Genomic DNA, 24502 nt, shown 5'->3' on the forward strand with positions numbered 1-24502 from the left:
GCATTTTATTTTCTTTTTAATATGTATATTATTGTACATAAATTGCTTTCAAGTTGATTGTAGATTAGTGATGCACATAGCCTTTTAATGAACTAATGACATGATAGAATCATCTTGTCCTTTTGCTGAAGCAGCAAGGATACTAGGTCTCATAGTCATTCTCTCATTATTTGATTATTGCATTTTATTTTGATTGAACTAGTTGTATATTTACACTTTTGTTTACATACTAACTCCATCAATAACATGTTTTAAGTTCTTTTGAAGTGCTAAGTTTTGGAAGTTACCATTAAGGACATAGGCCTTGTCTTGAAATCTTTATCCATACTTGTCCTTTAAAAGTATTCTTAAGACCTTAGAAAACCAACAAGAACAAAACCCCAAAAACAAAATAAACTATAAAATAACGAAGTAAGAGAAAGGTTAACTAAGCACATATAGTGCACCACACTTCATCAGTTTACGATACCCGGATTGATAATTTATGTAGAGCAATTTAAGACATTAAATTGACTAGACATTTTGGCGCCGTTGCCGGGGAAGTGTAATTAGGAGACCTTATTTCTTACATCTGAAAAAAAAATTAACAATTCTTGAGTATGCTCTCCTCCTGCACTTTGTGTGATCTAGAGGATCAGAAAAATGATTGTTAAGTAAAAGAGAAAAAATAATAATTCTTGAGTATGCTCTCCTCCTGCACTCTGTGTGATCTGGAGGATCAGAAAAAGAATTGTTAAAAAAAAATAGGAGACAAAATAACTTCATCACTTCAATTGATTCAAGAAAAAAAAAGAGAAGAAAAATAATCTATGGCTATCTCCATTCCTAGTTTTCGTTGTGGCTTCGTGACTCTTCAAATAGTGTGTTCTTTATTGGTGTGTCTTTCCTATGGTTGGATTGGAATTTCTTGTCTCCCACATAGATCTCTGATAAGGGTCAACAGTGTGAAACTACCACCATCTTCTTCAGCTTCTCATTCTCATCTCGCACCTTCACAATGCCTTCTTCAACATGAGTATTTTCCCCCGCTCCTGTACCTATTACCTCCCGAGACTCCTCACAGTTGTCCATTATGAAAACCCTTCTCACATAAAGCTTAATATTGTTGAGCTTCTTCTTTGTATCAAAGAGATCGAATGGAGCCCTCTTCGGAACAAAGAGAACAACCTTGAACTCCAATTGACCCTCTACAGAGAAATGCTTCACGGCCAAGTGATCCTCCCAATCATTGGTGAGACTCTTATAAAATGATGCATACTCTTCCTTTGTAATCTCCTCTGGCTTTCTCATCCAGATGGGCTTTTGCTTGTTGACGAGACTCCATTAATGCGACACTTCCTTTACCTTCTTTTTCTTCTTATCTTTCTCCTTTTCCTCCTCCACTTCCTAGATATCCCCTTCATCTTCCTTCTTCTCCTCTGCCTCCTCTTCGTCGTCACTGACCTCCTTCTCGGTGGTCTTCTCAGTCCACAAATAAATGGGGTAGCTAATGAACTCGGAATGCTTCTTGATCAGATCCTTCAGCCGCCTCTCCTCCAAGTATTCCATATAAAAAAAATTTCAAAATCAATTTCACAGCCGAATGCAGAACTGTTAACTCAGGAAAAATGCGTAAACACAGAAAAAATGTCAAACTTCAAATGTTCGATTTGACCAAATGGAGATGAATTTAAAAAAAATAAAACATGGGTTTTTTTTCTAGGTGGGTTAATTAGATAACCCAGAAACCGTTTGAGGAAATTCGTGGCGGTCTGGGAAAAAACTTCAGTTCTTTAGAGCCTCTTTTTTTGGCGCCGCGTGAAGAAATTGAGTTATTAATTGACAGTTTGATGTGTTCGGCGTACCTGAAGAAGGGGAATTCAAACTCGGTTCTAGGCTGCCACCTCTACCACGTCCTCTGCCCATATGCCACTCGTTGCAATTCATTAAAACCAGCAGTGATTCAAGTGAAGACGGCTCTGTTACGTAAACCAATTACATACGGCTCTTCACAGCCGCATAACTCCCGCTGCAAACTCCACGGCTGTGCTTCAAACCTTGATTACAGTCCGTTTACCAATAGCCCCATGTGACCAACAGTTAGCACACTGTGTGTACTTAGTTTCTGTTGGAAATAATACTGAGAGGGGGGGTGAATCAGTATTATCAGATTAATCAAACTTTTCAAATGCCCAAAACATATACGCTACTTCAGTTAAGTGAACCAGCGTGTACACGCTACTGTGACGAAGTAAAACAGCGTATAAGCAGAAAACTCACAATTTAGTTGGCTTATTCTTCAATTAAGTGCATCAGGACATTATTCATCATATTAACAGTAAACATGTGCAGTATAACAGAACAGATAAAAAGCCACACACATGAACACCAAGATATAAGGTGGAAACCCAATGTGGGTGAAAACCACCTGCTGCAAGTTGTCTCTATCTTTCTTAATATGAAACTTCAGTTTACAATCTTTTGTACTGGTGCAGCCTTATACCAGTACGCAGGCTACAACCTGCAGAAGGCTTCAACCTTCTCTCGTTCTCCAAACTTCCTTGGAAGGGAGCTCCAACCCCCTTTTGCTTTTGTACTAGCCAAGATACTAGTACGTAGGTGCTGACCTACAATCTTCCTTCTTCCAGGTATCACTTTTCATACATTTTCAGACTTGGATATTCCTGAAGCACAACATTACAATCTGAAGACCACAATTCATTCAATTTTCACAACAGATCATTGAAGCATAAAACAACCAACTTTGAATCACTGAACCACTGAACCCTGTCAATCACCAGTTACCAGAACACAGAGCAGACTACACAACTCTGTAATAACAGTCAGATCCCACTGTAAACCCAAATCAAGCTTCAAAAGATATACGCTACTTTAATGAGCAGAAACCGCGTATACACGCGCTTTTACCGAAGCCAACCTGCGTACAGATCTAAAAATAAACTTTCTCAACTTGCAGCTGTACTAGATATTAGTTAGACTCAGAACGTAACATTGCGACAATATGCAGATCTAGAAATACGCATAATCAACCATAACATGATAGTGCATTTCAAACCATTTGATCCCGATCTCTCCTTAGATCTAGTTCTCCATCAACCGATGAGATCTCTCCTTAGCTCAGATCAACCAACTCAGAACCTGCATATCAGATCTCTTTCTCTCTTAGATATTCATGCCTTGTCGAAAGATGATCTTTGCCTAATGATCTTCTTCTCCTTATATAGCATTAGGCCTTTCTCAATACCAAGAGCCAAAACCATAGTAACACAATACCATCAACTTTAAAACTAGGGATCGACACGCCCGTCGAGACATAATGGTCCGAAATCATAGGCACAACTTCCAAGGTCTAACCACCATGAACCAAAGGAACCTTTCCACATACACGCGCTTTTTCTGAATCTAACTTGCGTGTACACGCGACTTGGGCTTAACGAAAGAGCGTGTATGAGCTTTCTTGCCATGCTGTACTGAGATCTGTCTTCTGATTGAGTTGCCATCACCTGTACTAACCTTTGAGCACCTGTACCATCCACTGAGTGAGTTGCCATCAAGGACAACACTTGAACCATAATGCCAACAATCTCCCCCTTTGGACTTGATGGCAACCAACCACCACACCAAGTCACTCTCCCCCTTTGACATCAAGGGCAAAGGGAGGACCAAGATATTCTCTTCCTTGGTAATCCTTCTGCTGTCCATACTGCTGTCCATACTCCCCCTGAATACATGCTGAAATCTCCAAGTGTGCTCCCCCTTTGTGAATGCCAAAGAGTACCAATCTATCCATCCTGCTCACCAAGTGCTGTTCATGCTCCCCTTGACTGTAGGCAAGATCTGCAAAAGATGTTCTTCAAGAAGAACATGACTCTATACATCATAAAAGACCTTCCTATCACCAAAGACTCATACATACATCCATTTCTCAACTAAGTGAGGATATACAAAAAAAATGACTCATCCACCCAACCAAGTGGGGATACATCAATATTGACTCATCCACCTAACCATGATAATACATGAACATTTCATCATTCATCCCAGGCATAGTGGGGAAACCAACAAAGGCCGTTACATGACCTTGACACCATAAAAGAGACAAGAGAGATACATGACATAGAGACAACAGATCTAGACCAAGACTTAGGAAAGACATCAGCAGCATCTGATAAACATCTTGTTAGATCAGCAACTAGAATTTCTTTCTGAGCTCCTTCTCCTGAAACCAACAACCAAAAACATCTGAATGCCAACAATGCTTTATGAGACTTTTGAGCTGCTCCCCCTGAACCTGTGCCTGTTGCACTCCCTGAAACTGTGCCTGAATAATTCTGACATTCCTATTGCTGTTCAGAACTTCAGAGTTTTCCCTTGCTGTTCAGAACTTCATATACGCGTTTTCTCCTGTATAAAACAGCGTATGTACGCGGATATTCTTTCTGCAACAAGCGTCCAGCATACACGCGACTTTCCCACCATGAATCCGCGTGTATACGCTCATATTACTTCCGTAACCTGCGTATACCAACTTTTCTGTAGAACAAACAAATTTCAACAACAGGATGAAGCATTAACTACTCCCAGCTTTTGTCTGAGATATTCAAAAGTTTCCCTGGGCAGTGGTTTTGTGAGAATATCAGCAACTTGCTCCTTAGAAGGAACATACTCCAACTTGACCTTCTGTTCAAGCACTTGTTCCCGAAGAAAATGGTACTTGATTGGTATGTGCTTGGTCTTTGAGTGCATGACTGGATTCTTTGAAATGCTGATTGCACTTGTATTATCACATAAGATAGAGACAGGTGGAGTGCAAGTGATTTGAAAGTCCTGCAAGGTCTGCATCATCCAAAGAAGTTGTGTACAACAAGATGCTGCAGCTACATATTCTGCTTCAGCTGTAGATAAGGCAATCGAACTTTGTTTCTTGCTGAACCAAGATACTAATCTGGAACCCATGAAGAAAGCACCTCCACTTGTGCTTTTCCTATCATCCACACTTCCAGCCCAATCTGCATCTGTGTAAGCATGAAGAGTGAGATCAGTATTTCTAGGATACCATAAGCCATAGTTTTGGGTCCCTTGAAGATATTTGAAGATTCTTTTGACTGCCTGAAGATGAGTTTCCTTTGGGTTGGCTTGAAATCTTCCAACCATTCCTACTGCATGTGTAATATCTGGTCGAGTACCTGTCAAATAAAGCAAACTCCCAATCATGGATCTATAAGTGGGTTGGTGGACTGCTGCTGATTCATCATTTGCACTGAGGCTGCATCCTGTAACCATGGGTGTACATACTGGTTTTGACTCTTCCATGCCATACTTCTTCAAGATCTGCTTGAGGTATTTGGTTTGAGACAAGAAGATACCTCCTTCATTTTGTTGGATTTGCAATCCAAGAAAATATGTCAATTCTCCAAGAAGTGACATTTCGAATTCTTTCTGCATAACCAAGGCAAAGTTTTGACTCATAGTCTCTTCATTGCTGCCAAAAATAATATCATCTACATAAACAACAAGAATTAGCAATTTGTTATTTTCAACTTTTATATAGAGATTGCTATCTGCTGATCCTTTTGAAAAGCCTTGTTGGTGAAGATATTTGTCCAACCGATAGTACCAAGCCCTTGGAGCTTGTTTGAGCCCATAGAGAGCCTTTTTCAATCTGCATACAAGGTTTGGATCATTCCCAAGAATGAACCCATCTGGCTGCTCAATATATACTTCTTCTTCTAAGTCTCCATTCAGGAAGGCTGATTTCACGTCCATTTGAAATACCTTGAAGTTTTGAAAGCTTGAGAGAGCAAGGAACATTCGGATGGCCTCTAGTCTTGCCACAGGAGCAAAGGTCTCTTCAAAATCTATTCCTTCTTGCTGTGCATACCCTTTACAAACAAGTCTGGCCTTGTTTCTAATTACTTCTCCATTTTCATTTAACTTATTCTTGAAGACCCATTTTGTTCCTATTACATTCTTATCTTTTGGTCTAGGAACTAATTCCCAAGTGTTGTTCCTTTCGATTTGCTCAAGTTCTTCATCCATTGCTTTGACCCAACATTCATCTTTGCATGCTTCTTTTACATTTTGTGGTTCAATGGAGGAGAGTAGAGCCAAGTAGCTTGAAGCTTCTGCAAGTGTCCTTCTTGTTTGTACTCCTGCTTCTTTCTGCCCCACAATCTGAGTTTCTGGATGATTCTTTTGGACATATCTGGATGGAGTCTTCTCTTCTATTCTTGTCTGCTCCTCTGGTTCTTCTTGAGATTCTTCTTCTTCTTGAGGTTCTTCTTCTTCATCATTTCGCCTTTGAGAGTAACCTTCATCTTCTTCATGATGAACTTGCCTAGGAATATATCCCTTCTCATCAACCACTATATCAATACTGTCAACAATTCTGCCAAGTCTTTTATTGTAGCACTTGTATGCTTTGCTATGTGGAGAATAACCAAGAAGAATGCCCTCATCTGCTCTAGGTTCAAGTTTGCCAAGTTGCTCATCAGTATTCTTAATATAACATTTGCTCCCAAAGATTTTGAAATGCTTCACGGAAGGAGTTTTACCACTCCAAAGCTCATGAGGTGTTTGAGTGCTGTTTACTCGAACATTTGTTTTGTTAAGAATGATAACAGCAGCATGTGCGGCTTCTCCCCAGAAGGTTGCAGGAGTACCTGATTCATCGAGCATAGCACGAGCCATTTGTTGGATAGTTCTGTTCATTCTTTCCACAACCCCATTTTGCTGAGGAGTTCTAGCTGTAGAGAATTCTCTTCTTATCCCATGTTCATCGCAGAAATCAAAAAATTCATTTGATGTGAACTCCCCACCTCTGTCAGATCTGAGGCACTTGATTTTGTGTCCTGATTCATTTTCGGCCAATGCTTTGAAGGATTTGAATTTTTCGAATGCTTCATCTTTGTGCTTCATAAGCCCTAACCAAACAAACCTTGAGAAATCATCAATGAATAATATCAGATATTCTTCTCCTCGAGGTGACCTTTTCCTAAATGGACCACATACATCTGTATGGACTAGCTCAAGAGGCAAGCTAGCTGACCCTTCCTTCTCTGGAAAGTTAGTTCTGGTCTGCTTTCCAAACTGACAAGATTTGCATATGGTGTTGTCTGGAATTTTGATATCTGGAAGATCGCGAACTGCCTGATATTTGCATGCTTTCCTTATTTGTGAGAAGCTTAGATGTCCCAACCTTCGATGCCATAACCAGTGCTCTTCATCCTTGCTAAGATAGCATTGTTGTTGTTCTTCTTCAAATATGTACAGATTATTTGGAGTTCTTTTGCCTTTGAGAACTGTTTTACCTGTATCAAGATCACGAACAAGACATCCATTCGATCTGAAAATAACCTCTGTTTTTTGATCACACATCTGGCTGACACTTAGAAGATTATGTTTCAATCCATCAACATACAAAACATTTCCAGCCTTGACCTTTTCTTTTAAAGGAGCAATACCTTTTCCTTTTATAGTAGCAGGAGTATCATTTCCAAAAGAGACTTTCTTTCCTTTTTCTAAAGTAGAATAAGATTCAAGTTTTTCTTTATCACCTGTCATATGTTTCGAACATCCACTGTCAATGTACCATAGATTTTCCTGTCCTTCTGCATAAAATGCTATCCCACATCTTTCTGTTTGAGGTTCCTTTATTCTCCATGTTTTGGTGCTTGTGGCTTGTTCCTTTTTCTCCTGAAACCTGCTCCTGCATTCAGAGTCTTTATGACCAAAATTATTGCAAATAGAACATTCAACTTCATTTTCAAGCACCGAAAAGTTGTTATAGGTCCTTTTTGTAATCCCTGTCATACTTCTTTGTTTTTGAGCTTCCCTAGTCATGATTGTTTTATATGCAACACATTGAGCTGCTTTGTGACCAAAGTTGTGGCAAGAAAAGCATTGTCCATTGAAGAAGCTTCTGCGGTTATTGAATCTACCAGCCAACTGATTGTAATTTCTATTTTCATCTGTTCTTGAGCCAAACTGAGAAGATTTTACCTGTGGTTGGTTGTAGCTTTTGTTCATCCTTAAGGAGGATTGTCCCTGATAGTTTCTGTTTGTAACTCGTCCCTGCTTTACCTGATTATCTTCATTGTTCTTCCGCTCATTTCCTCTTGCTGCATCAAGATAACTTTTTGAGGTGGATGCTTGAGAGGTTTCTCCATTATAGCCCAAACCTGTTTTGTTTAGAGGAGACCGCTGCACACTAATAATCTCATCCAAGGTTTCAGATCCTTTGACAAATTTAAGATTAATAGTTTTTGTTTTCTCAATTTCTTTTCTGAGACTAACAATTTCACCTTCTAGTTTTTCAAGATGTTTTTCTTTTTCATCAATTTGAAATTGCAAAGTATCAATAATCACATTCCTTTCTTCTATGCTTCTCTTGAGTCTAGTGATTTCATTATAGAGATTATCCACATCTATAGCATCCTCATAATCATCATCTTCAAATGCCATTAACAGCTTATATTTATTACCTTGTTCATCTTCATCACTGTTTGATAAGCCATCACTATCTTCATGGGTGTAGTAGCTTTTCCTATTTGCACTTTGTTTCTTGTTCCATCTAGCAGGTTCTTTTCCTTTATCCTTATAAGGACATTTTGCAGCATAATGACCTACTTTCCCACAAGCAAAACATTTGAAAGGTAGCTTACCTCTGAACCTTCCAGAACCCCTTTGAAGATTTCTGACAAAATTTGATTCTTCTTCCTCTTCTTCTGGAACATGGCTTGCTTCATAGTAATCTTCTTTTCCTGATGCCTTAAAAGCAGCTTCCCTTCTGTCAGATGGACCTCCCTTTCTCATTTCATAAGCGGTTAGAATTCCATGTAGCTGAGACATAGTGAGAACACGGAGATTTTCTTTTTCTTCTATTGCAGATACTTTAGATTCAAACTTGGGGGATAAAGATCTTAGAACCTTTTGAACTACTATAGTTTCTCTTATTTCTTCACCCAAGTTTTTCATACAATTAACAATCTCATCTACCCGGAGAAAATAATTAGCCACACTTTCATCATTATACATCCTGAGAGTCTCATATTGAATCCTGAGTGTTTGAAGTTTAGCTTCCTTTACCTGTTCATCTCCTTCATAGCTAGTGATCATTTTGTCCCATATTTCTTTTGCTGATTTGAAGTGCATGACCTTCATGAATTCTGTTTGAGATATACTTCCTAATAGGGTAGCGACTGCTTTTGCATTTGTTTCATATGCCTTTTTTTCATCTGGATCTGTAGGAGTAGCTGAAGGAAAAGCATAGCCTTTTTCTACAATGTCCCAAACTTCTGTACCAAGAGATTGAAGATATGCAGTAACTCTTACCTTCCAATAATTGAAATTTGTTCCATCAAAAACCGGTGGCCTGATTGATGCTTCTTTCTCGTAGTTGCTCATGATGAATGATCTTCCTTCAAGCGATCAAGCTTCTCTGAAGGACCTGCTCTGATACCAATTGTTGGAAATAATACTGAGAGGGGGGGTGAATCAGTATTATCAGATTAATCAAACTTTTCAAATGCCCAAAACATATACGCTACTTCAGTTAAGTGAACCAGCGTGTACACGCTACTGTGACGAAGTAAAACAGCGTATAAGCAGAAAACTCACAATTTAGTTGGCTTATTCTTCAATTAAGTGCATCAGGACATTATTCATCATATTAACAGTAAACATGTGCAGTATAACAGAACAGATAAAAAGCCACACACATGAACACCAAGATATAAGGTGGAAACCCAATGTGGGTGAAAACCACCTGCTGCAAGTTGTCTCTATCTTTCTTAATATGAAACTTCAGTTTACAATCTTTTGTACTGGTGCAGCCTTATACCAGTACGCAGGCTACAACCTGCAGAAGGCTTCAACCTTCTCTCGTTCTCCAAACTTCCTTGGAAGGGAGCTCCAACCCCCTTTTTGCTTTTGTACTAGCCAAGATACTAGTACGTAGGTGCTGACCTACAATCTTCCTTCTTCCAGGTATCACTTTTCATACATTTTCAGACTTGGATATTCCTGAAGCACAACATTACAATCTGAAGACCACAATTCATTCAATTTTCACAACAGATCATTGAAGCATAAAACAACCAACTTTGAATCACTGAACCACTGAACCCTGTCAATCACCAGTTACCAGAACACAGAGCAGACTACACAACTCTGTAATAACAGTCAGATCCCACTGTAAACCCAAATCAAGCTTCAAAAGATATACGCTACTTTAATGAGCAGAAACCGCGTATACACGCGCTTTTACCGAAGCCAACCTGCGTACAGATCTAAAAATAAACTTTCTCAACTTGCAGCTGTACTAGATATTAGTTAGACTCAGAACGTAACATTGCGACAATATGCAGATCTAGAAATACGCATAATCAACCATAACATGATAGTGCATTTCAAACCATTTGATCCCGATCTCTCCTTAGATCTAGTTCTCCATCAACCGATGAGATCTCTCCTTAGCTCAGATCAACCAACTCAGAACCTGCATATCAGATCTCTTTCTCTCTTAGATATTCATGCCTTGTCGAAAGATGATCTTTGCCTAATGATCTTCTTCTCCTTATATAGCCTTAGGCCTTTCTCAATACCAAGAGCCAAAACCATAGTAACACAATACCATCAACTTTAAAACTAGGGATCGACACGCCCGTCGAGACATAATGGTCCGAAATCATAGGCACAACTTCCAAGGTCTAACCACCATGAACCAAAGGAACCTTTCCACATACACGCGCTTTTTCTGAATCTAACTTGCGTGTACACGCGACTTGGGCTTAACGAAAGAGCGTGTATGAGCTTTCTTGCCATGCTGTACTGAGATCTGTCTTCTGATTGAGTTGCCATCACCTGTACTAACCTTTGAGCACCTGTACCATCCACTGAGTGAGTTGCCATCAAGGACAACACTTGAACCATAATGCCAACAGTTTCACCTGGCATCCCAAGCGATTTCATCCATCAAAACATCGAATGAGATATCGATGTTGACAAAGTTTCCACCAAACAATAAAAAAAGTCCGCCAGACGAGATGAGACTAGCGATACCATCACAACAAGAAAGGTTTACAACAGCTGTTTGCTTGTTACATATGTCGATATACATTTTGAGGATCATATGCAAAGATATCCAGGGAGGGGCTAGAGCCTATAGCCAGAAGACAATGTTTATACGCATGTTGAAACCAGATCTTGTAGACAGAGTCATCACAAGTTTTGGAATGATTACAAGATCTTGTTGGATATGAAGTATCTATTGAGGTTGGACAGCAATTTGTTACAGCCTTCACTCCTCCACATTTTTTTTCTCTTCCACGCACACAGCCACTCCATTTCACAGTACTTTCTACACTCTGCACTTTCCGCAGCCAATACAGCGTTTCCGCAGCTCACACAGCGTTTCCGCAGCCAATCCCAGATTCCGCAGCTGTTTTGTTAAACTCTAGGTTGCAGGTGTCATCAAGCAAAACAAGTCACATGGGTAGCTGGGGGAATGTTGGTACATGGATGGTGTCCTATTCATTCGATCAAATTTGATGAAAAAGACCCCGGTCAAAGGGAAGTCAAATTGTGTGTTATCACTAAGTCGCCACACTGAGTCGCCACACTAAGTCGTTGCATGTCAAGAAAAAATAATAATTTTGAATCAATGAAATGAACAAGTTATTTTCTCACTTTTATGAAGGTATTGATTAATTTTGGACTGATAATGAAAGATGAATGGCTAATGTTTTATTCAATATTTTTAGCTACAGAGCTGTTCCCCAATTCCGCAGCCAGAAAAACCTCATTGTTCAAATCAGCCTATCTTTCTCATACAAAATCAGATTTTGATGATTTAAGTATCGTTGGAAAGATCTCAACAAGATATATACAATGAGAAATCTATCATTAGAGTTTGAAATGACAAATAATGAAATAAATTTCTGAAAAGAAGCAACATCAACTTGAGGCACTAATTCCAAAGCAGGTATAAATTCTTTTGATTTTTCCTTTGAGAACTTGTTTCATTAATACAAATTCTTAGTTTTGTGTGTAAATATCATAACTAGAGAGATTGATCACCTCTCTCATTTGATAATCTTACATTCCATTGCAGAAGAAGTATTAGTTTTTTTGCAGGTTTCAGGAGGAAGGACAAATGACTACAAGAGAATGGTGTCTCTCTAAGAGACCAATTTGTTTCATAAGAGGATGATCAGCAACAAAGAGGAAAGATGCTGATGTAAAATCAGATCCAAACACTTGAAAAAATTTCAGATACTATTGTCTCCATCACATCCATCCATCACATCCATACTTCATAATAAACCATTCACCTCATTCCACTCCATATTTTCCATTTACATTCACATACACTTTCCATCTCTTTTTGTCCATTCATAACCCACAAATAAAAGCAAGAGGCTCATTCATATGCTTATTGCCATTGCCATTTCTATTCTCCATTGCCATTTTCCATTTTCATTTTCCATTCCTTGTCATTTTCATTCCGCAAATAAGCCCTGCTTCAATGCAAATTATTGAGTCCATAGTCCTTTGAGTCTAAGTTCTTTGTAAAAACACCTTGAGGCTTGCATGCCTTAATGGCAAGTCCTCATGCTGACAAACAATGGGAATACATTAATGTCCCTTGTTCGTTAGATCTTCTAGGTGACTCGACATCAGCAAATTCATTTGTACCTAGCAAGATGTGTTTGGGCATCTTGGCTCTCATTGTCATCAATGGTGAGAGTTCTCATGTTGACTAGTGGCATCCATTAATGGCCACTAAGCCAACAATTTCCTACTATATTCGACATCAGAACATCTTTTCACATAGTAGGAATTGTGCCAATGAGTTTTGAAGATATGAAGACTATCATTTTCAGCATTTTGGAAGCAGATTCAGCAAGTTTTAGTAGAAGCAATAAAAAGTCATCTTATCTCTCTATCCATGACTCCTCTTGTTCAGCCACTTGAAGAAGAATATGATCAGAATTTTTCAGCCACCACACATACAACTCATCCATTCCAAAAGGGTAAGTGAAGGTACGTCATTTTCTAACTTTTGACCATAGAATTCCATAAAAAGCTAGAATGATAATTGTTGGAAAAACATTTCTCTTCCTCATTTCATAAAATTGCCAATACCATCAGTTGGGGGGGGGGGGAATACATTCATATTCATATCTTTCCATGTCCATATCATATTCAGGAGCTCACATACTTCCAACATATATTAATTATTACATTGCTATTATGAGCATACAATGGCTTTTGAAAAAGTGCTTAAAGGATAAATTGGATACAAACAAAATCATGGTTGTCACACAAGAACCAACCATCATGCAATCCAATAAAGATATACTTTGCAACAATAATCAAAATATCATTATGCAAAGTTCAAAGATCAAAATAGAAGGCAACAAAAAAAAAATGGTTGTAACACAAGAACCAACCATGTTGCAATTCAAGTGAAACACTTTGCAGAAATATGAAGTTATCAAATGATATCATGCAAAGTTAAGCCAAAACTCAAGGATCAAAAGAGTTAATGTAATATATATTGCATGAGGACATGCAATAGCTTCAGTTGGGGGGTATGTTGAGTCTTGAAAATGTCATTCATTTGCATTATACTTTCACTATTATGTCCATTATATCACCTCCATTTCACCTCCATTTCACTACTATGTCACCACATTCATCCCACTTTCATTATCATTGGGCCACCTTTATGTTTTTCCAATATTTATTATTTCTAAGCCTTTTAAGTGAATTTGTGGTTAAACATTAGAAAATAATGTGCATATGCTTATACCTAACAAATGGGTTGAGATTGTTGACATGTGTAGGTTGAAAGGAGGCTTCTAGAAGACCCTTATGTGGTACTCTAAGGCCAAATTCGAATTTGGTTGGAAAGAATCATTGGATCATGAGGATATGTGTCACATCTCCTAATTGTATTGTAACTCTAAGAAGACATGTGTCTTATCAGTTCCTATTCTGATTAGGACTCTAGAGGTAGAGGGAGAGATTCATGGATTCTCATTAATGATATGGCTCTCATCTTTTTGTATAAATAGGAGATCTCTCTCCTTCATTTGTTAGTCTTCCCTTTTAGTCTTTTCTTAGTCCTTTTAGCTTGTTAGTCCCATGGCTTTTGAAAGCTTTTGTACTTTGTACTTTTGAAGAAATTGAATAAAGCTTTGATGTTCTCAACATGGAAGGAGATGTGAAGTAGATGTCATGGAGCATATTAGGATGTAAGTAGAGTAGATTTCATTTTGTAAATATTGCTTTGTAGGATGTAAGGTAGATTAGATTTTTCTTTCATGCAATTTTAATTCATGCAAGTGTGTTTAATTTTGCTTTGATTTCATGACTAGTGGCATGCGTGATCATCTTGTCTATGTTGCTGACCTTTATTTTTCTGTAGTTTGATTTTCCTTAGTATCATTTCTTTAACTTGCACTTTACTTTCTGCTCTTAGATATCAAGTTGTTCATCTATTGATGGTTCTTTTTCCATAATCAAATAACTTTATTGGAGCCAAAATATCACTTAGTACAGCTTGGTTTAGTTTGATTTAAGAATCACATTGCTGACTTGTTCCTAACTGTTATCACATGATAAATCTAGCTGAAAGGCAAAAAGGTTAAGAAAAGGTTAAAGTAGTGTGATTTGTCTCCTTTATGTAGTGTCACTTAGATTTCACATTTCATTTTCATTTTAAATCAGCAGCATAGATACTGGGCCAATGTCATTAGTTCTTTATTTGATGTCTTTATTTTCCTTTAAGCATTTGATTTCATAGGTGGTAGGGGGCCCTTGCCTTGTATAGTTGTCACTTTAATTTCTTGTATTTCTTTTTCTGATTTTCATGTATATTAATGTACAGTTTGAATTACTGCATTTTATTTTCTTTTTAACATGTATATTATTGTACATAAATTGCTTTCAAGTTGATTGTAGATTAATGATGCACATAGCCTTTTAATGAACTAATGACGTGATAGAATCATCTTGTCCTTTTGCTGAAGCAGCAAGGATACTGGGTCTCATAGTCATTCTCTCATTATTTTATTATTACATTTTATTTTGATTGAACTAGTTGTATATTTACACTTTTGTTTAAATACTAACTCCATCAATAACATGTTTTAAGTTCTTTGGAAGTTACCATTAAGGACATAGGCCTTGTCTTGAAATCTTTATCCATACTTGTCATTTAAAAGTATTCTTAAGACCTTAGAAAACCAACAAGAACAAAACCCCAAAAACAAAATAAACTATAAAACAACGAAGTAAGAGAAAGGTTAACTAAGCACATATAGTGCACCACACTTCATCAGTTTACGATACCCGGATTGATAATTTATGTAGAGCAATTTAAGACATTAAATTGACTAGACAAGGAATTTTCCTATAAAGGAAACTCATCCATGTAGAAAGAATTATTTCCTTCATGATTGCACAGTTTTTCAAAGGTCAGTGTTGTGTGTGAGGTGAGAATCACACAAGTTGCAGCTGAAGGACTTGGGAGAAACTGCGCAAGGAAATAGGAAGCTTGGAGGGCAGAGGAGAAGGTTTGTGAGAAGCCTTTGACTGTCTATGAGCAGTAGAGGGATTGTACTGAGAGCTAGATAGCTTCTGAGCTAAGGCTTTGTGTAATTCTGAGATAATTTCCACTTGTATGATAATACAAAGAGTGGGGTTTTAGGCTGAGGCTTTCCCCAGTGTTTATCTTCTGTGTTCATGTGTGTTTGCTTCTCTTCTCAGTTATATGTGTTCTTGTTTGGTATTTCTCAGATTCGATCAAGCTTCCGCAAAGTTTGTTGTAGAAGTAGATCTCATATACTGCTTTAGAACATTACATTATCAGTTGATCTACAAGTGAAATTTCTACAATTTCTACTCTAAAGCATGTACAAGATGAGTCCAAACAAGAGGAGGAACATATGGCCACATCTGAAAGTATTTTGCTTCCCTCCACTATCAAATCAGGGAAAGAACACTTTACTACTCTTTTTATTATTAAAAAAATTGTAATAATAATAATTATACATATGAATTTCACATTTTTTTCTTATTGCAGTTGATGCTCTGCCCTCCTTGCAGCAATGTAGATAAATAACCAAGTTAGGAGAAAGACATACAAATCCCATAATGGCTGAAGGGTATCAAGAAGACAGATTCCTTGTTTAATACCTAAAAGAAGAGAGAAACTGGATAATAAATTATTATACTTGTTATATAATTAGAACGACCTTGTTTCATATTATGTAAACATATTTTTTACAGTAAAATTTATTGAGATGAAATATTTTGTGGACATAAAAATGAATGAAGGTTTTAATTTCTTTTCTTTATGTATCTTAATGTCTTGTTTTTAACTATTTCCTAGTAGATAGATTGGGTACTGGGGAATTGAAAGTGATATGAAGGGGGGGAGGGACAATGAGAGCTTCCACCTTCACGTGATTTGCCTTGTTCAGGAGAGAATAAATTAGGATGTGGATAATCTTGGAGAAAAACACCCCTGATCCAACAAAGCAACAACAAAGTCAATGTTGACTTCATTGCTTCTTCGTCGAGTGAGGGAGGTTTGCACCACGATTAAACTACTCCAATAATTTATTCTCAAACTAAGAGACGCTCATACAAGTACTTAGGCACTCAAGACTTTTTAATTATTATTTATTCATGAAATTAAATTTAATATTTGGTCAAATTTAATCTAAGTTTTCCTCATTGGTCTCGTGAATATGTGTAGGACAACTAGTATCAATTCAGATATTGAAGTGGAACAACTATCAGAAGAAAATAGCTCAAAATGGTAACATTACATTTAGCATTCAATTTTTCGTTATTGTTATTAGGCATTTGTTTTATTACCAAATATTGAAAATATGTCCATTTATTCACTTTGTCATTGCACTTGCTTGAACCTATTTCCTTATTTCATATACTCTATTACATAGCCAAGATTTAAATACGAAAATATTGTGATGACATAGGTATAACAAACAAATTTATATCCCCCTCAAGGGATCATTAGATAAAGATAAAGGAGGCACTATATTGACAGATCATAATACACAGGCTCTTAATTTTTTTTAGGACGTATTAAAAAATAAGGAGGCTAATCCAAACAGTTTATAACTGATTTGTTAGTTTAAATAGGTTGTTATTAATGTAGATTACTTTTACTGTGGCATATTCCAGTGACAATTAACATTTTTCTTTGTAATTGATTATCACTTCATTGGCTACAATAGTAGTTTACCAAAAATGATCATTTTCATGATGGGGTAAAACATAGTTGCAACCGAGCTTCAGTGGCTCTAAAAACTAATTATGCGTTAAAGACACAGAAGGATGCTAGATCTTTTTAAATTCTGCTAGATTCCTTATTCATCCATTTTCTATTTGGCTAACCTCTCGTTACATAATAGCCTACTTCTAGGAAGAAGTGACCTATTCCATACTCAGATAACAAGTCATAGACAATAGATAAGAAGTCGAAGATCTCCACACCAGCTAGAGATCAAAATCTAAGTTAGCTTATTATCTTGCTACTACCAACTTGGAATGTTAATAGTGCCTTTCAAATATAGATTTTATATAATGGCGATGAGTTGTCTCAACTACAACAGAAATGTAGTTATAGTGAGGAAGTAAATTGAATGATTTTCTTGAGCAAATAACTTTGTGGATGTTATCATTATCATTCATTTGTCAACTTTTTGAGGCTTTTGTAATGTCAAATGATGTCTTACAAAGAATATTTTTAACTTTTTTTTTTATATGTTCTTGAATCAAACTATTAAAATTGTTGGAGATTTTCTTAGACAGTAAAAATTTAATTTTATATAGCAATAATAAGTACACTCTTTATCTAAACAGAAATTCCCTAGCCTTTCTTCTTTTGGAAATGATTCGTCTATATGGGAAGCATAAAATGTTGTAGCTCAAGAGTATTGGGAAAGTTTTGTCCTTGTAGGAACATATAAGAAAGGTAATACTTAGATCACTGGGTTAATAGTTCTCACGTGCGTTTTGAACTTCGTCACTTATTTTCAACTTGGTAACACAATGTTTAATTGTCTCTGAAGAGTGAAATTTGCATGATATATTAAGATCTGAAATAATTTTTTGGTTGTATTTAGCTAACATGACTTGTTTGCAATTATTTTCTTATATTCCAGGTGCTGACAAAAGCAAGAAAACAAAACAGGTTACAATGCCTCATCCAAAATAGGGTGCAAAGGGCCCTACTTTACGTGTTAAGGGCCAAGAAACTCCACTTGGATATAAAAAACCACCTGGTTCAAAAGTGGAAAGTATTCTATCATTCTGAAAACATATTGGTGGAATCTCAGTACATGTCATAGTCTGTCTTGTCTAATTTTTTTGGTCAATAAAATCTGCAGAAAATTACATCTACACTTGAGTCTAGCATGAAATCTGGATAGTTTAATTTCCAGAGTTGTTCAAGGTAAGTTAATTTCAAGTTGATACATTTTTGCTTCTGCATAATGCACTACACTAGGTACTATATTTTTAGTCATATGATTGGTAGATCTTCAAAATGATTTTACATTGCTTCTATATTTTAAAGGGAGCTATTATAAAACCTCATAATTCCAACTTACAAAGTTCTTCCGATTGGAAAGAACATATGACCACTAATGGAAGAAGGTATGAGTAATAGAAATTCAAAGGTGCATTATTTGTTTATATTTGTCACTATATAGTGAGATGTGATGAACATGGATGATGTTATCACCCCAAGAAACTCACCTAGGTTGTATATCAGTGATGCTTGGGAACATTACAAACTCAACAAAAAGTTGGATAAATTGGTGGATGAATGAAACAAATGCTGCATATTCAAGCTAGATAACCACTCCTACTATGCTTAACCCCAGACATGGGTGAACACCCCCAGGCTACAAGTCTTTTAACCACCAATTTCTCACAGTTTTAGAGACAATGTGATGATGGAGAACACTGATCACACCAGCAGATGCACAGGACCCTGTGATGGCCAGCTGCAACCAGTTAAAAGGTCTGAAAATCTGTTTTCTAATACATAGACAGGATGATAGCTCTCTGGCATTAAAATAACATAAACCTGCATACAAATTCAATAATACATGCTAAATCCTAACACAGAGCTGGGATGACAGCCCCTCCAATGCTAAAAATTAACAGCGCATGAAATAATGCAAATAAGCACAACTTGGAACAAAGAAGAAGAAGTGGAAAGTGAGCAATCAACAACAAGAAAATTTTGTATTAGCTGGAAATGAAGACCAAAAGTTGTAGGTCTCATAATAGTTACAGTCTCCAGAAGTCGAAGTTTACACTAGCATTACATTCATCAACTTGATTACCTCCTTTTTCTAGGTATATATAGAGTTTGTTTACAAAATATCTCTGCTAGGCTATGCGTGGAGGTGTCTTAATCGACCACCCACCATATTTACAGTTTATTATGGGCCTCTGAAACATTCTGACTATTTTAATTAACAAATTTGACAATCTCTGGTACTTTGGTATACTCCTTGAACAGGTGGAATGTTTTAATTATAAATGTCCATAACTGTTGAAGGAATTCAACTGCTCGAGGCAGTACTTTCTCGTCCTTGACCGTGTTGTTCTTTAATTGTGGTAGCTGAGGAATTCATACAATGAAAGCTGGATCACCTCTTTCTTCTTCGCGCGCACAAACAGGCCAAAAACACAGCAAAATACATCAAAAATGGATGAAGAGCTGAGGAATAACACTAGCCGTTGGATGGCAAAATGGATAGCGGAGATGGAGGCGGGAGAAATTGGGAGGTGGATGCTGGAATAAACAAGGACCGTCAGATCATGTAATCGAACGGTGGAGATCAATTGACAGAGGCTATCAGAAGATAGGCAGATGAAGAAATGAGGGCCGTCGGATTTGGACGCGGCAGATCCGACGATGATCGAGAGCAAAAGGAGTATGCGCGTTAACTGCCGGGAGTTGTATAGGGAGGCAGAAATTGGTTTTATCGCATTGCTTATGGCGTTGCAGTGGTAATCGTACGACGGGCAGCGATGCAATGGAATGGTGACGCGTGGCAAGCAGGTCCGGCGGGAAACCGTCTTCCCCGCGGGCTATCGAGTGTGCAGGTCTGCAGAGCGGGGAAAGCGTCTGGCCTTGGATCAACAAGCGGAAGATCGGGCGGATAGGATTTAATGCCCATGTATGCTGGATGATGTGACAGGTAAGGGGCCCGCCGGGTTATAATTTATAAATATATTCTCGTGGGATTAAACAAAAACGGTTTATACAGGGTTTTAATAGTTTAAACACAAAAATACTCGAGAGCCAAAAAAGGACTTGAGCAGGGTTTTAAGGGGTTCTCGGGCCTTTTATAAAAGGTAACGAGGTTTAAAGGAGAAAAATAGGGATAAAGGGGAAGGAGGAAATGGAGGAGTAAGGAGTTAAGAGAGCATAAGGAAAATGAAAAGGAGAGATAAAACAAATTGCTGCAAATCCTTTGCAACCCAAACCAGCATTGCTCAACACCTCTTTTGATCCATCAACTGCTGAAGCACATAGCAGAGCTAACACTGGCTCCTTCTGGGGATGACCCTGCGAGGTCTCAAGAACCTGAAGACCACTGCCTTTCCAGTTGAAAGCAAATTAGCCAAAATTCCTAGTGTTCCATTGGGCATGGAGTCTACTTTTCCTGCACAAACTGATAAAAACAAAATATTTACAACTTTTAAGGCCAAAGACCTTAAACAACATAATATTTCAAAAACCGCCCATTAACTGGGCCATCAAAGACTCTCTCTCCTCCCATACTTTTCAGTATGAAGGTGTTGTTCCCTTGAATCTATGCAATGATGAAAGGCCCTGTCCAAAAAGCATCAAATTTCCCATGATTGCCTTTCTTCTCTTTCAATGCATCCCACTTCAAACCAAATCACCAACCTGAAAATTGTTCATTTTTTCCTTCTTGTCAAAGGCTTCCTTGACCCTTTTCCGATGTGCTACAGCCCTTTCAACCAACTGTTCTCTAATCTGATGTATTTCTACTAAATCAGTGATTCTCTTTGCCATATCTTCTTCCTCATCCTGCTCTTCTTGAAGGAATTTTGCCACAGGGAGAATTAGCTGAATTGGAAATACAACCTCAGTACCATATACCAGTTTGAAAGGAGAATTACCTATGGATTTTTTGATGGTCACTCTGTCAGCCCACAGTGCATGCTTGAGCTTTGAATCCCAATTCTTTTTATTGTCCTCTAACAGCTTTTTAATTATCCTAATCAGACTTTTATTAGAGGATTCGGCCAGACCATTCCCTTGTGGATAATATGAGGTGGAATGAACAAGTTTGACACCCATTGAATCACACATTTCCACCAGTTCTTTTTCCCTGAAGGCTGTTGTATTATCTGTAATTAATTTATGTGGAAAACCAAATCTGCTGAAAATATTCTCTGTCAAAAACCTCATGACCACATTATGATCAACCTTCCTTGTAGGGATTGCTTCAATCCACTTAGTGAAGTAATCAGTGGCTACTAATATCCACTTGTGCTGGCCACTGGAATGTGGATTGATTTCTCCAATAAAATCCAAGCCCCGCTGCTGAAAAGGTCCTTTTGCATGTATTGGTTTTAGGAGCAGGGATTTCAACTGTTGTTTTCCTTCAAATCTTTGGCACCTGTCACAAGATTTAACAAAAACAAATACATCAGAAAATAAAGTGGGCCAATATTACCCAGCTATGAGAATTTTATGGGCTGTAGTTTTCCAATAATGGTGCCCTCCACACACGCTGTTATGAAACTACTGCATAACTTCCATTGACTATTCCTTGTCCAGACACCTTAAAAATATTCCTGATGGATCCCTCCAGTAGAGCAGATTTTCCATAATGCAATACTTCGCTGCTTTAAGTTTGAAAGTTTTGGCCTGGCTTTGAATAAATCCTGAAGGGAACTCTAGCTTCAACAAGAAATTAATTATTTCAGCGTACCAGTTACATGAAGCTAGATTTTCGGCCACTAACTGTTTTCTTTCTGTTTCAGCTGCTTCCTCTTCTTCTACTTGACCATTTTCTTCCATCGTGCATAGGAAATCAATGTCTAAAGACCTGCAATTTTCTTCAGCTAATAGTTTGGCATGCCCCTGACCTCTGACAAATTTAGTAGGCTTCAGTTCTATATTAAATTCAATCAATTTTGCAATCCATTTTGCCCTTATTCCATCAGCATCAGGTTGAGTTAAGACAACTTTAATTGCAGCAGAAGGCACATATGCAATTATTTTTGAATGCAAGATATAAACTCTAAAAGCCTTCAAGGATTTGATAAGAGCATATGCCTACTTTTCTATAATATCATACCTAAGTTCAGCATCCCTCAAATTCTTACTGAAAAATGCCACTGGATGTTCTGAACCTTCTTCATCTTATTGCAATAAAATGGCTACAATGGTGTCTTCAGAGGCAAAAGAAAATATGTGTAACTCCCTGCTGTAGTTCGGACTTATTAATGTGGGAGCCCCCATAATAGCTTTTTTAATAGACTCAAATGATTGTCTTGCTGTATCAGTCCATCTTACCTCTGATCCTTTCTTCAACATGGAGGTTACATGCTTCACCAATTCTGCAAAATTCGGAATAAACCTCCTGAAAAAATTAATTTTGCCCAGAAAGGACTAGATATCCTTCTTTGACCTTGGAACAGACAATGACTGTATTGCTTTGACCCTTTTTGGGTCAATTTGAACACCTGTAGCAGACACAATATGTCCTAACAGCTTGCCTTCATCTAAAGCAAATTGAGATTTTTTTTGGTTCACTGATATTTCAAACCTCCTGCACTTCAAGAACACTTTTTTCAAATGTTGTAAATGATTTTGATGGCTGCTAGAGTAAATTGTTATATCATCAAGGTAGATAAGCACAAATTTGTCCTTCTCTCCCACAAATGCTATATCCATAGCTCTCTGAAAGGTGGCTCCAACATTCATCAATCGAAATGGAATTTTGGCATACATAAAAGTGCGCCAAGGAGTGGTAAATGCAGTATTTTCTTGATCATCTGGGTGCACAACGATCTGATTGAAGCCTGAAAATCCATCCAAAAATGACATCACTTTAGCTCCTGAGACCCTTTGCAACAAGTGCTCCATTTTTTGCAGAGGATAATTGTCTTTCTTGGAGTATTTGTTCAAATTTCTAAAATCAACACATAGTCTGGTTTCTCCACTCTTCTTCCTCACCACCACTGAATTGGCCACCCACTTTGAATCTTTGAGAGGAACAATGATCTTGGCAACTAGCAATTTTTTAATTTCTTTTTCAATTAGTAGAAGAAGCATAGGATTTATTGGTCTCAGCTTCTATTTGAAAGGAATAGTGTCTTTTTCCAGAGAGATTCTATGTTGAATTATATTCTTGTCATATGTTTTCAGATCACTATACTCCCAGGCAAACACATCAGCAAATTGCCTCATTAAATTGCATTATTCAACACTTTGATCAGTAGACAAATGAGTGGACAAATTTACATACTTAGGCTGACCTGGAATTCCTATATCATGCTTATAGACTGCAGATTGGTCTTCTTTTTTAGCAGTTTTGTAAGGCACATCATTTTGGTCAAACAGTCTTTCAAGAGGAATTAGACCCTTAGGAATATGGTTACTAGGAAGCTGGACAATGCTCTCTTTACCAATTTTATTTCTAAGCTAGGATTGGGGGCTTTCTAACAAGACATCATTCTCTTGGTCAATTTGCATTTCGTAAAATTCATTAATGACTTGAAGGAACCTACATAACTCATCATCATCATTAAAAACTTTCCAATGGTGGACATTATTAGGCAAGGAAGGTCTGTACTTGATTAGAACTTCATAAATTAATCCGGGAGGCATGGGAGGTATGAATAGACTAGCAGAAATAGCAAGTGAATCAGCGAGTTGATTTTGGGCTCTAGGAATGTATGAAATACAGAAATAATCAAAGGAATCTTTGATTCTCCATACCTCATCTCTGTATGCCTTCAACCTTGGGTGCTTCACCTGAAACGTTTTATTTACTTGCTGGATGATCACATCAACGTCCCCAAACACCTTTATGCTTCTAATTCCTCTGTCTTTTGCTGCATTAAGGCCCAACAATAGTGCTTCATATTCTGCTATATTGTTTGTGACTTGAAAAACCAGCTTGAAAGAAAGTTGAATTCTTTCTTGTTGTGGAGATACTAGCACCACCCCTGCTCCTGCAGTCTCCCTGGAATATGCTCCATCAAAGAACATCTCCCAAACCTGACTTCCTTTCTCTTTAACGGCCTGAGCTGTTGGTTTCTTGATCTGCATTTCGGCCTTCTAGGATTCTTCTATTTGGAGAATGCATGCTCCAAAATCAGTGTCCACTGCATATATAGGATGATTTGTAGGGTTCTTCTCATCACTAATGATATATGCCAACTATGCTTCTCT

The 24502-nt window shown here is 37.6% G+C and overlaps 1 pseudogene; it reads right to left on the bottom strand.

Annotated features, from left to right (window-relative positions):
• Positions 1–936: 936 nt before the first annotated feature.
• On the bottom strand, positions 937–1548 carry LOC149152057 (heat shock protein 90-1 pseudogene; annotated as a pseudogene).
• Positions 1549–24502: the final 22954 nt, after the last annotated feature.

This window comes from Pinus tabuliformis, chromosome 9 (genome assembly GCF_031772625.1).
Source record: "Pinus tabuliformis cultivar Carrire ecotype Pingquan chromosome 9, CPIR1, whole genome shotgun sequence".
NCBI lineage: Eukaryota > Viridiplantae > Streptophyta > Pinopsida > Pinales > Pinaceae > Pinus > Pinus tabuliformis.